We start from the raw sequence: 11,822 nt of genomic DNA, 5'->3' as shown, positions 1-11,822 counted from the left end.
TCCTGTAGTGACCTGTTTCTTTACATTCATAACAAGTAACATCTTTGTTAGTTTTACCTTTTGAGGTTGATTCTGATCGATCCCCTCTGGGTCTTGGTCTCCTGAAGTTATTATTCCTCTTTTTACAGAGTTGTTTTACTCTTCTGGTCAGGAGGGATAATTCTTCTTCATCATCAGAATCTTCCTGTTCAGAGTCGTCAACATCTTCTGTTTCGGCCTGGAAGGCTTTATTTCTGTCAGACTTGCGTCTTTCAGATCTGGACTTTAATGCTACAAACTTGTTCTTCTTCTGAGGCTCATCTTCCTCCAGTTCTATCTCATGACTTCTGAGTGAACTGACAAGCTCTTCAAGGCTGATGTTGTTCAGATCCTTTGAAAGCTTTAAGGCAGTGACCATGGGTCTCCACTTCTTTGGCAAGCTTCTGACTATCTTTTTGACATGGTCTGCAGTTGTGTATCCTTTGTCTAGTACTTTGAGACCTGCAATAAGAGTTTGGAATCTAGAGAACATTACCTCTACAGCTTCATCATCCTCCATTTTGAAGGCTTCATATTTCTGGATTAGAGCCAAAGCCTTTGTTTGACCTGAGAGTTTCTTTCATGAGTCATCCTCAGGGATTCGAGTATATCTTTAGCTGTTTCCCTGTTGGTGATTTTTTCATACTCATTGTAAGATATGGCATTGAGAAGTATCGTTCTGGCTTTGTGATGATTCTTGAAATCGCGCTTCTGATCATCTGTCATTTTACTTCTGGGAACTTCAACTCCAGCATCAGTTACAGGAGGTTTGTATCCATCCGTGACAATGTCCCAGAGATCAGCGTCATAGCCTAGAAAGAAACTTTCAATTCTATCTTTCTAGTAATCGAATTTCTCTCCATCAAATACAGGAGGCTTAGCATTGTAACTGTCTCTTTCATTTGTGTGGGCCATAGTTTTTCTCGTTCTGGATCTCTCTACACGGTTAAGTGTTTGATTAGAAAATCAATAACAAAGCCGAAACTCTGATACCAATTGAAGGTGAGAAAAACAAGAAAGGGGGGTTTGAATTGTTTTGGAAAATAAGCGCTTTTACAAAAAGAGAACACACAGGATTTTATACTGGTCCGCTTATAACACAAAGCTACTCTAGTCCACCCGGCCAAGGTGATTTCGCCTTCAAAAAGGACTTAATCCACTAATCTTGAAAGATTATTACAACCAAACGTCTAAGAGAAAGATCTCTTAGTCCTCCCAAGTATACAGACTACGCAGAGTCACTTGAGGAACAAAATCAATTTAATCAAAAGGAATTGTAATCTAAAGTGCTTCTAGGATAAGCAAATATTACAGCAAATAGGGCAAACAAGTGTTTTCACTTATGAGCAACAACTCGTGAAAAACTAAGAGAGAGGATAGAGAATTTTTCGTGCGTTCAGGTGTGTCTCTCACTGAAGTATGTTGTCCTTTATATAGAGGTGAATAGACCGTTGGAGTGATGACAGAATATTTGTCTTTGATGAGAGTTTAATGCCATTACTTCTGTGTTTCTTGCCATAACCAATTTGTCTCCCTGAATAACTTCTTTCCAAATATACTTTCTTTCCATTTGAAGTTGTTGTTTCCGTTACTCTTTCTGGATTTGGAGAACCTTCGTCAGAATCTTCGTTATCTCTGTCAACCGGAGATTGTGTTGAAGTTACATCAGAGCTTCTAAGAGTCTTGGTCTTTTAAATCATCAGAGTTGATTTCTATGGAGGTTAGAGCTTCTGGTATTCTGTTGTCTTAGTTTGCTCAGAGTCAGAACTTCTAGAGCGCACTTCTTCAGATGCTTCTGATCTTCTAGTACTTTGTATCTTATTAGAGTCTGTATCCGATAAAGCGATCAGATTCCTTTGTTCTTGTTTAGAGTCCTGCACACTTAGAGAAATTTCGTTAGGGTGCCATTTTTGGTTTCATCCTTTATTATCATCAAAATCCTGGAATCTATTGTAGAACTAATTTTGTTCTTACATATGAAAGATGACTTGCTGGGGATAAATTGCCTAATCAGAGCAATTATCCAAAAGAATGAGGGAATATCAACACCGAATATTTGATGAAGATAACCGTCAAGAAGGGGATTACATCTATCGGATATTGGGCAGAAAACCACGGAGAAGTAATCGTCATCGATTAGGATGAACAAAAGGTTAACTCTGAAAGGGGATGAAATAGGGTTTACAACTACCGGTATAAGGGTAGAAAACCAGAGACTCCGTCGGGATAAGATGAATGATTACTAATTACTGAGCAATTATTCATTTACCACAGGGAAGTGCAGGAAATAGATCACAAGAAGCCAATCTAGGATCAAACTAAAGAGGCAAACTGAATCAAGACTCGTCCTAGTGAGGATATAACTCAATAGGGAAACCCATCGCAATATATGTGTTGGGAGGAAACAGAAACAACCATCGTCCACGAGGATATAACTCGACGGGGAATATGGAAGGAAGGATAAACACTTTCTGCTTAAGGGGATGACTCTACATGGGGAGATCAGACACCGACATCTACTTGGGAAGCGTATTACCAACTAGAAGAGAATAACAAACAAAGATACATTGCAAAGAATGCAATCATGAATATATGAATGTTTGAAAACTATATGCACACATGCATGGTTTATGTATGATGAATGCTGATAAACAGACATTTCTAACACAAACAGGTCCGGAGAATAGGTACACAAACATCCGGTACTACATCTCAAGAGAGAAAGCCAGGTTCATCGGAGAGTATCCAATCTGATGAGGGCAAGATATACTAGGAAGCAAAGATCTCTGTAGAGGAACAAACATCAGTCATTCCAGCTGAGGATAGGAGTTATTGCACAGATAAAATCCGCCACATAAGCAACTCTACTGGGGAATTTATCCGAGGAGGTGGGGGATCTGTAGGGAACAACCATCGAACAGGAGGCTTCCAAGGTCACTGCCTAAATACCATACTACCAAAGAGATCACATCTGCTGAGGAGGAAGGGTTGCTACTCTACTGAAGGGAAAAGTGGTGAATACCTTACCAAATACTCTGCTTGGTAGAAAAAACCAAAAGGCTCCGGCATGAAGAGGATACAAACATGTCAGGAATATGGACAAATGTCTTACCCTGTTGGGGATCATACCATCTTTGGGAGAGCACTAAAGATCTCCTAAGTATCCTTTCGTCATCGTGAATGTTCACTTTGTTTAAAAACAAATTATGAAAGAAATGATTATTTAAAACAATGATATTTTTTCAATTGAATCATGCAAAACATTTGTTGAAATAGAAACAAATAAGAGTGAGAATAATTGGATAAAAGGCTCAAATTTATTTGATGGGATGGTGGTCTGCAAAGGGCAAGACTCCATAGATCTTTACAAATTTGAAATTGGTGATATATATTAGAAAAGGGCTACATTGAACATAATGACCATTTCTCCACCAATTCTGAATCCGATATATTTGAAGCTTCGGTTGATGACGAATGAGCAAGAATCTTTGACGGATGACAGTTGTAGAACAAAGTCTTGTCAGGATGCAGTTACTTGCCAAATCCCTAATTTTTGCCTAGATTGCCCCAGGATGAGGTACTCAATCTAGTGGGATATGTATATTCATTATGTCTCTAACTTTTGCCTGGATCGCCCTTTCGGGATTTCAACTTAGCGAGCTATTCTATTTTTATTTTTAGGCGAAGTATTTCTTGACTGCATCTGAATTCACAGGACGAGTGAAATCCTCCCCATCCATAGTTGTGAGTGTTGGAGAATTGCCATCCAAGGCGCAGCGGAATTTAAAAATTTCTCTATTTAGTGATCCTTATGAATGGGCATGATCAGTGATAGAATCGTTACCTCTTGTGGCGAATCAAACCTTTGGTGCAGATCTCTGATAATGATCAAAACCTTTGATACAGATCCACGGGGCGATCACGAACGTTGAACGATGACAACGTCTCTACTCAGTCCACACGAACGGATTCCTTCAATCGCAGTGCTAGCTGTTATGAATGACGGCTTTGAGTGAGAGAGAGATACGAAATTCCAACTCTTCAGTTGTGTTGTCTGTCTCAGTGAGTTACAATGCTTCTACCCAAGGGGTTCTATTTATAGAACCACTTGTGTGGGCTTCAAGCCAAAAAGCCCACTTAAGTGCATTTTGGCCCATATCTCATAAAATGCCAAAATCACTTAAGTATTTGGTGCCTTACCATATTTCGTATTCTACTTAAGTACACCGTACCTTACGATGTTCCTTAATTATTCTATCTCTCATCAATCCGTCCTTTGTGTGTGACCCTATAGGTTTTCACGGCGTTGGCAATTATATTAAATCACACATTTAACATAATAAACAATGAGCAGTATCTAGCAACACATCACTGCTACCCAAGTCACGAAAATGTCATGTGATCTGACAAAATCTCCTGTGATAATAATTATGTGTATAATTACCCCTTTTCCCTTATGTCTATATTAAACACAAGGTATAGACTGTGTCACCCTTGTCCAGTTCAATATTGGGCCCATAGACATTTATCCTGTTACGCAGGATTGGAAAATTCCATCTAGGACACTCATGTCCCTCAGCATGCTTCGTGGAGTACCCATCAATTGTCTTTATGGTTATCCAGTTACGGACAATGTTGGATCAACAATAAAGCACTCGACTCTACATCTAGGATCCATAGTGGTTTCAGGTTGAAGAGTGGTATACACTATTATCACCATGAGAATAACTTATGACACTTTGCATAACTTTCTATATAGTATTCTCATATCGGGTCAATCCGGTATAAATATTACTCCTAATATTCATACCTATGTTTAAGACTTGATAACTCTTTATCCATGATCCATGAGATGTGATCATCAGTCTACAAACATAATAGTCTTAATGCTTTAATGTTATCCCACTTCACATTAAAGCTCGACTACGGATACTTTAAGAACAATGCCCTTATGTTTAATGTGTTCTCATGATTAAGTCACACTTAATACATTAAACGGACTATCTATTCTAGGGACTTTATTAATCAACCATAATAAAGAAAATGACTTTTATTATTAATAAATAATTCGATACAAGTACCAAAAGTATTGGCCTCTAGGGCTTACACCAACAATCTCCCACTAGCACTAGAGCCAATCAGGCATACCCCGTATGCCCATTGATCCAGTATGGCCATCATGCTTCTGCTGCGCAAGAGGCTTTGTCAATGGGTCAACTATATTGTCAAGTGTAGGTACTTTACATATTTTCGCACAACGCCTAAGTATGTGTTTAGATCGTTGGTGAGATCTAGGCTCCTTAGCTTGTGCGATAACACCATTGTTATCATAATAGAGACCAATGGGATCCACAATTCTAGGGACTATACCAAGTTTATTGATCCAAACAGCTTCCTTTGCTGCACTTAAGGCAGCAATATACTCGGCCTCAGTTGTAGAATCAGCAACTGCATCTTGCGTTGAACTTTTCAAGCTCACAGTGCCACCATTTAAGCAAAACACATAACCAAATTGGAATCATTCATATTAAAGCGTCTCAGCACTTTGTCTATGTATGTACTCTGACTTAAGCAGTTTTGTGATCTATCTCTATAGATTCTGATTCCTAATATATAGGCTGCTTCACCTAGGTCCTTCATAGAAAAGCATTTCCCCAACCAAGACTTTACTTGTTGCAGGGTAGGGATATCGATTCCAATGAGTAATATGTCATCTACATATAATACCAGGAATACGATCATGCTCCCACTAACCTTCTTATAGACATAAGGCTCATCTTCGTTCTTGATGAATCCATACAGTTTTACTGTTTCATCAGAACGAAGATTCCATGAGTAGGTCATAGGCTCATCTTGATCCATGAGTAATACATCACCTTGATCAGATATCCATATATCTCAGGTAGGTGACGTATCCTGCCTGACCTACGCTGGTCTTGTTCTACTTGAGTAGGTTGCTCTTACACAACTACTTGTGTTTCCTGCTCTAATTCCTCCATAGGTGTATCGATACTTTGTGATTCTTGAATTTCTTCAAGTTCTACTTTCCTCCCACTGATTCCTTTGGAATTAAAATCCCTTTCTAGGAAAACTCAAGTTCGAGCGACAAACATTCTGCCCTCAGAAGGATTGTAGAAATAATATCCTCTTGTTTCTTTAGGATACCCCACAAATAAGCATTTGTCAGATTTGGGCTCAAGCTTAGTTGAAATTTGTCGTTTCACATAAACTTCGCAACCCCAAATATTCATGTAAGACATATGTGGTCTCTTACCACTCCATATCTCATATGGTGTCTTTTCAACCTTTTGAATGGAACACGGTTAAGTGTGTAAGCTGATGTCAATGGTGTATGTCCTCAAAAGGAGTTTGGAAGATTGGTGTGACTCATCATGGATCGGACCATGTCCAACAGGGTTCGATTTCTTCTCTCAGATACACCCTTCCATTGGGATGTTCCAGGAGGAGTAAGTTGGGATAGGATCCCACACTCTTTCAGATGTTCATCAAACTCTAGGATTAAATACTCATCACTTCGATATGATCGAAGAGTTTTAATATTCTTACCTAGTTGGTTTTAACTCGTTAGGTTTCACCCTTTTGTATTAATGTTATTAATAGGCATTTCAAGATCAAGGACATATAGTCCATTGTTCATTTGTGCAGTAGCATAGAATATATCATTCAAATAAATTGAGCAACAATTGTTCTTTTATTATAAATGAAAAACCAAACTTGTCCAAACAAGCAATGGAAATAATATTCCTGCTAATTGCAGGTACATAATAACAGTTCTCTAACTGAATTATTAAACCACTAGGTAAAGTCAATACAAAAGTTCCTACGGCTAAAGCAGCAACCTTTGCTCCATAGCCAACTCGTAGGTCGACTTCACCTTTTGCCAAATCTCTACTCCTTTTTAGTTCCTGCACATTTGTACAAATGTGAGAAATGCATCCAGTATCTAATACCCATGATGCAGAAGTAGATAAATTAATAACAAAAATACCTGAAGTTGAAGTCTCTACTCCATTCTTCTTATCTTCCAGGTACTTTGGGCAGTTCCTCTTCCAGTGTCCGGTCTTACCGCAATGGAAGCAGGTGCCTTCTTTTGCTATGCCTCCACTAGGCTTCAAAGCAGCAGTGGGTCTGGGATTGGCAACTTCCTTGCCCCCCCCCCCTTATCACTCTGCTTAGTGGGCCTTTTGTTCTGTCTCTTTCCATTTCCGATCATCAGAATGGACTTCCCTTTTGACTTCAGATTCTGCTCGGCAGTTCTTAACATGGCGAGCAGTTCAGGAAGAGATTTGTCCATATCAATCATATTGAAATTTAGGACAAATTGACTGAAACTATCTGGCAACAATTGCAAGATCAAATCAGTTGCAAGTTCCTTTTCGAGGGGAAAACCCAATCTCTCAAGGTTTTCCACATACCCAATCATCTTGAGTACATGGGGACCTACAGGGGCTCCCTCAGCTAACTTGCTTTGAAAAAGGGCTTTTGAAACTTCAAACCTCTCATGCCTTGCTTGCTCTTGATAGAGCAACTTCAGGTGTTCGATCATATCGAATGCTGACATGTTCTCATGTTGCTTTTGCAATTCTGAGTTCATGGTAGCCAGCATGAGACAAGCAGTTTCATTGGCATCATCGACATGCTTCTTATAAGCATCTCTTTCTGCCTTAGGTGCAGAACTAGGAGGTTCCTCTTCAGGAACAGGTGTCTCCAAGACATACAGCTTTTTATCATGTTTGAGGACAATCCTCAGGTTTCGGTGCCAATCCAGAAAATTTGTCCCAGACAATTTTTCCTTATCAAGGATTGATCGCAGGATGTTGTTAGAGGTGTTTGTTGTCATGGTAATCTACATAAGAATTAATGAAAATATAAGTATCATTGACATATTCAATTAGGCCTTTAATTAAATATGCTCCCACTATTTTACTCAAAACAAATGACCCTCATCATCTGATTCGGAAAATCCCGTTGGAAGATTTTCTAGTGGGTCGAGATCCATATTTCACTTCGTTCTAAGTCCGCGTAGGAGGATTACACAAAACTAGGTTATTTAGGTAGGAACTCCTTCCAATTGTATCTCATACAACTCTCGAAAATTTCAATTGGGTGAATAACTCCTTATTCCAATCCATCATATGGATTATTCCCAACTCTTGCTTCTAAACATATATAAGAAAATTATAATCAAGTTTGACTCATCGTTTTAGCAGTTGGATATTACAATTATCCCATCGCACCTTAACTAATACAAAACATGCACCTCGCGTAGGCGAAACCTACATTATTCGATACCAGTCTTGATGAGTGCTAAAACTTGGAAAGCAAACATATATAATATTCTCATAATTTGTTTAGTTAAGTTTGACCCGTTGTTTTAACAGTTGGATATTACAATTATCCCATCGCACCTTACTAATATATAGATCATGCACCTCGCATAGGCGAAACCTACATTATCCATTACTAGTCTTGATGAGTGTTAAAACTTGGAAAGCATAAACTTAATATTTAATTTGAGGGAATTGCAATTTTTCTGATCTCACCGGCTTGTTTATCATATAAACCGTCTCTCACATGCATCAACATACATTCACATGTATCAACATACATACATACATAATAAAACAGTTATGGCCCCTAGCGCAATTGTTCTCCCAAGCCAATGAGAGAACCTAAGCTAACCTAACAACGATCTAAGCTTCTCCAAGCAAGATCTTCAAGGTTGTCCTCCTTTGGTACTGACTTCTTTGCTTTCTTCATATCATTACATTACATGAAAGAAACTCGTTTTACATACGAGGGAGTGAGATGAGAAAAGAAGTTACATTTGGGAGATTAAGAGAGAGGCACGACACGCAGGTCGTATTTTAAAACCCAAAACAAAACTAAGGAAAACTAAGGCCATAACCGATCACCACAAGACAATAATAAACACTTTATTATTATTATTATTATTATTATTATTATTATTAATTCCTTTAATTAATTAAAATCAAATTAAATTTCGACGACCGATCACACTACGCAGAGTTAGCCGGGGGTCCGCGTCGTTTTTCGTATCAACACTTGATACTTCAAAGCACTTTTTCTAGCCGAACGGGTGAATTTTTCCTTGCGTTAACCGGTTAACCATATGCGTTAACCGGTTAACACTGTTTGAAAACTTTTAGAAAATTCTTTTCTGCCTTGCGTTAACCGGTTAACACTGTTGAAAAATTTCTTGGAAAACTGTTTTCCGCCTTGCGTTAACCGGTTAACCATATGCGTTAACCGGTTAACACTGTTTGAAAATTAAAAAAAAATTATTTCGTATTGCGTTAACCGGTTAACCATACGCGTTAACCGGTTAACACTGTTCAGAAAAGTGTTTAGAACGCACAACTCTTGTGCAGTCAAACCCCAATCGCATAACTCTCTGACAACACAACCCTTGTGCCGTCACTAACCCTGATGCACCAATTTCAGACCGTCAAACACATCTCGATTGTTAATTCAGTATGATTGATCAACACGTCATTGCTTCACCATACTAATGTCGGATCAAGAAGCAAACGACCATTGATCGTTCAAAGGAAAACAATCATTGAGGGTTTGAATGAACGAAACGAGAACACTATATCATATATAATGTATTTTGCATCAGGATTACATATATCACATATATGTAACTTGATTGATCTCAATTTAACCTTTGATTCATTATGTCTTTAATCATATTATTACAGAACAAAAACAAATATCAGATTCATGGTTTCGTAAGTGGCTCTGATACCACTGTTGGAGAATTGCCATCCAAGGCGCAGCGGAATTTAAAAATTTCTCCATTTAGTGATCCTTACGAATGGGCATGATCAGTGATAGAATCGTTACCTCTTGTGGCGATTCAAACCTTTGGTGCAGATCTCTGATAATGATCAAAACCTTTGATACAGATCCACGGGGCGATCACGAACGTTGAACGATGACAACGTCTCTACTCAGTCCATACGAACGGATTCCTTCAATCGCAGTGCTAGCTGTTATGAATGAAGGCTTTGAGTGAGAGAGAGATACGAAATTCCAACTCTTCAGTTGTGTTGTCTGTCTCAGTGAGTTACAATGCTTCTACCCAAGGGGTTCTATTTATAGAACCACTTGTGTGGGCTTCAAGCCAAAAAGCCCACTTAAGTGCATTTTGGCCCATATCTCATAAAATGCCAAAATCACTTAAGTATTTAGTACCTTACCATATTTCGTATTCTACTTAAGTACACCGTACCTTACGATGTTCCTTAATTATTCTATCTCTCATCAATCTGTCCTTTGTGTGTGACCCTATAGGTTTTCGCGGCGTTGACAATTATATTAAATCACGCATTTAACATAATAAACAGTGAGTGGTATCTAGCAACACATCACTGCTACCCAAGTCACGAAAATGTCATGTGATCTGACAAAACCTCCTGTGATAATAATTATGTGTATAATTACCCCTTTGCCCTTATGTCTATATTGAACACAAGGTATAGACCGTGTCACCCTTGTCCAATTCAATATTGGGCCCATAGACATTTATCCTGTTACGCAGGATTGGCAAATTCCATCTAGGACACTCATGTCCCTCAGCATGCTTCGTGGAGTACCCATCAACTGTCTTTATGGTTATCCAGTTACGGACAACGTTGGATCAGCAATAAAGCACTCGACTCATCTAGGATCCATAGTGGTTTCAGGTCGAAGAGTGGTATACACTATTATCACCATGAGAATAACTTATGACACTTTGCATAACTTTCTATATAGTATTCTCATAGCGGGTCAATCCGGTATAAATATTACTCCTAATATTCATACCTATGTTTAAGACTTGATAACTCTTTATCCATGATCCATGAGATGTGATCATCAGTCTACAAACATAATAGTCTTAATGCTTTAATGTTATCCCACTTCACATTAAAGCTCGACTACGGATACTTTAAGAACAGTGCCCTTATGTTTAATGTGTTCTCATGATTAAGTCACACTTAATACATTAAACGGACTATCTATTCTAGGGACTTTATTAATCAACCATAATAAAGAAAATGCCTTTTATTATTAATAAATAATTCGATACAAGTACCAAAAGTATTGGCCTCTAGGGCTTACACCAACAGTGAGTATCAAAGCACCACCTGAAAAGGCTCTTTTAACAACATATGGACCTTCATAGTTTGGAGTCCACTTGCCCCTGGAATCGGGCGTGAAAGACAAGACTTTTTTGAGCACAAGGTCACCTTCTCGGAACACACGAGGCTTGACCTTCTTATCAAAAGCTTTCTTCATCCTTTGCTGATATAATTGACCATGGCACATGGCAGTCAATCTCTTTTCTTCTATCAAATTCAGTTGGTCATAACGACTCTGAACCCATTCAGCATCAGTCAACTTGGCTTCCATCAAGACTCTCATTGATGGGATCTCCACCTCTACTAGGAGCACGGCCTCCATGCCATAAACAAGAGAGAAAGGGGTTGCCCCTGTTGAAGTGCGGACAGATGTGCGATATCCATGCAAAGCAAATGGTATCATCTCATGCCAATCTTTGTATGTGACAACCATCTTTTGGATAATCTTCTTGATATTCTTATTAGCAGCTTCAACAGCCCCATTCATCTTGGGTCTATAGGGAGAAGAGTTATGATGCGCAATCTTGAACTCACTACACAGTTCTTTCATTACTTTGTTGTTCAAGTTAGATCCATTATCAGTAATGATCTTATCTGGCACCCCATATCGGTATATGAGTTGATTCTTGATAA

This window comes from Lathyrus oleraceus, chromosome 4, assembly GCF_024323335.1.
Source record: "Lathyrus oleraceus cultivar Zhongwan6 chromosome 4, CAAS_Psat_ZW6_1.0, whole genome shotgun sequence".
NCBI classification, from domain to species: Eukaryota; Viridiplantae; Streptophyta; class Magnoliopsida; order Fabales; family Fabaceae; genus Lathyrus; species Lathyrus oleraceus.
The sequence above is the reverse complement of the archived record's forward strand: the minus strand, read 5'-3'. Positions refer to the sequence as shown.